Here is a 3,009-nt window from a genome sequence, read left to right on the forward strand (position 1 = left end):
AAGAGTATAAGAGTGGGCCTCCTTTTTGTGTCTGATCTGAGCAAACACTTCAAGATGCCACCATTAACTATTAGTTACTATAAGCCTTTTTTTTTTTTTTTTGGTAGATAATCAAATTAAGAAATTTCCTTTCTCATTCTGGTTTACTTACAGATGTTAGCTCTTATCAAATGATCTTTCTGCAGCTATAGAGATGACCACATGATGTTCTCCTTTATTATCCTGGGTTACCACTAGTGATTTTCAAATGTTAAAACCATCTGTGAATCTCCATGATAAACCCAACGCTGTTATATTTTATTCTTTTTATAAATTGTTAGATTGATAAACCTTTTTTAAAAGAATTTTTGCTTCTCTGTACACTTTTTTAGGTTAGTCTGTGATTTTCTCTTGTATTGTCCTCAAGTTTTGGTTTCAAGATTATGCTAGTCCCATACAAGGAGTCAGAAAGTGCATTCTTTGGAATACTGTGTTTGTGTGACAGTGGACCTGTCGGAAGAACATAGCTGAAGACCAGGAGGTTCTTACCACTCATTTTATTGCTTATTTTTCCACTTTCTTAAAAAAAAACACCTTGCATTTCCTATACAGTCCGATTACTGAAATAATCTCCTCAAATATGAAGTAGAATTTAGAAGTGAAACCTTCTGGGTCTGTTATTTCCTTTATGGGACATTTGATCATGAATTCAATTTTTTCAATGGTATGGAACAATTCAGATTTTCTATTTCTTCTTGAGTCTGTTTTGTTAAGCTGTATTCTTGTGGGAGTTATATATTTGAATCATCAAAATTTTGGCCAAAAGTTGCTTGAAATATATTTTTTTTATTTGGTCTGTAGCAGCATCTGTAGTGATGTCACTTTGTTCATCCTGAGATGGTTATCCATCTCACCATAAGCCGGGCAGTTTTATTAGTTTTGTGGGAAAACTCTTTTCTTAATTGGGTCTATTATAGGTACACTTTCACATTAATTTCTTTTTACACGCCCTTGTCATTCCTGTAAAGATTTCCTTTGCTATCCTACTTGTACCTCCTTGTAAATTCCCAGCCTTTAGTTTTTCACATACCCGTGAATGTCTTCATATTTCTAAGTACTGATTTAGCTTTGTCCTACAAGCTTTGAGATGTGGTTCTTTGTTATTCTTTGACACACGGGTTATTTAGGAGCATAATGCATTTTTTAAAATATGATTTCTCATTTAAAAATTGCTTCTAAGTTTCCCTGGGTGGCTCAGTCAGTTAAGCATCTGGTGGTTTAGCACCTGCCTTTGGCCCAGGGCGAGATCCTGGAGACCCGGGATCAAGTCCCATATCAGGCTCCCTGCATTGAGCCTGCTTCTCCCTCTGCCTGTGTCTCTGCCTCTCTCTGTGTCTTTCATGAATGAATAAATAAGTAAAATATTTTTTTAAAAATTGCTTCTAGGGATGCTGGGGTGGCTCAGCAGTTGTGTCTGCCTTCAGCTCAGGGCATGATGCTGGAGTCCCAGGATAGAGTCCTGCATCGGTCTCCCTACAGGGAGCCTGCTTCTCCCAATGCCTATGTCTGCCTCTGTGTGTCTCTCATGAATAAATAAATACAATCTTTAAAAAAATCGCTTCTAGTATGGAAGCAGTAAAAGGTTTTTGATAGTAAAATATGGTCAGAGAACATATTCTGTATAATCTCATTACTTTTAAATTTGTTTAAACTTGCTCCAGGACTTAGTATATGGTCACTTTTGTAAACGTCCTGTGTATACTTGAACAGAATGTATGTACTGTAGTTCTATGGTTCAGTGTTCTAGATATTCATCAATCAAGCCAATTTTATTAGTTGGCTTACTCACGTCTATATCTTTCCTGATTTGTTCTATGAATTTCTGAAAAGGGAAAAAAATAAAATTAAAATTTCTGAAAAAGGTATGTTAAAAATTCCCAAATCTGATTGTAAATTTGGGTGTTTTTCCTCCTAGTTCTTTAAATGTTGATGCTAGTAGAGGGAAGATGAAATGATTAAAAACAGACAAAACCCACAACATTGTCAATTAAAAAGAAGACAGGAGAGGTGCCTGGGCGGCTCAGTTAAGCATCTGACTCGATTTTGGCTCTGGTCATGATCTTGGGGTCTGAGATAGAGCCCCCCAGGGTGGGCTCTGTGCTCAGCAGGGAGTCTGCTGTCCCTCTCCCTCTGCTCCTCCCCTGCTTACTCTCTCTGCCAAATAAATAAATAAAATCTTAAAAAAGGAAAAAGGCAAGAGGGGGGAAAAAACAGAACAAGTGAGACAAACATAAGCACAAAATAAGACCATATATTCAAATCTAACTCTATCATAATTAAAATACACATAAATGGATTAAGGTCTCTAACTAAACAGAATTTGTCAAGTTGGATTCAAAAATAAAAGCCAACTGTAGGCTCTTTACAGAAGCCACATCTGGAACAGAAAGATGAAAGGTGGAGGAAGGTGGAGTCAAGTCTGGCCTGGGAGGGAGTGGTGACATCAGGGGACACGGCAGGCAGCAAACCATGGTCCTTACACCCCCCACCACGACAGCCCCTCTTCCAGTGGACCCTCTGACCATCCTGAAGCCTGGAGGCTTTGGGGAGCCCGCTCTGATTCTGATAGATTAAGCCTCTTCTTGCTTTTCTGGCAGGCAGCAGAGGGAAGACTTCAAGGACCCCTGAAATGTGGGGTAGGTTTGTATCCAGGTGCACCAGGAGCCACTGGCCAAACTACTTCAGGAATGACTACACTGGGGCAGGCAGGGCTGGAGCCTTCTCCACTCTAAGCCCTAAGCCCCAACCCCTGGGGCCTGGAATTCCTGAGTCCCAAATAGCCCCTCTCTTCCTCTCACCAAAGGGGACCACGTTTCCTCGTGAAGTAGGTGAAGGAGATGCGTGCAATGTACTAAACCGCACAGACTTTCTACCAAATTAGTGATTCTAGATTTTCCAGTTAACGACTGAAAGAGGGTTTTGTGCTTGGGCGGCAGTGGACCTGTGAGACGAACACACAGATCAGGAAGC

Source organism: Canis lupus, chromosome 15, assembly GCF_048164855.1.
Source record: "Canis lupus baileyi chromosome 15, mCanLup2.hap1, whole genome shotgun sequence".
Classification (NCBI taxonomy): Eukaryota; Metazoa; Chordata; class Mammalia; order Carnivora; family Canidae; genus Canis; species Canis lupus.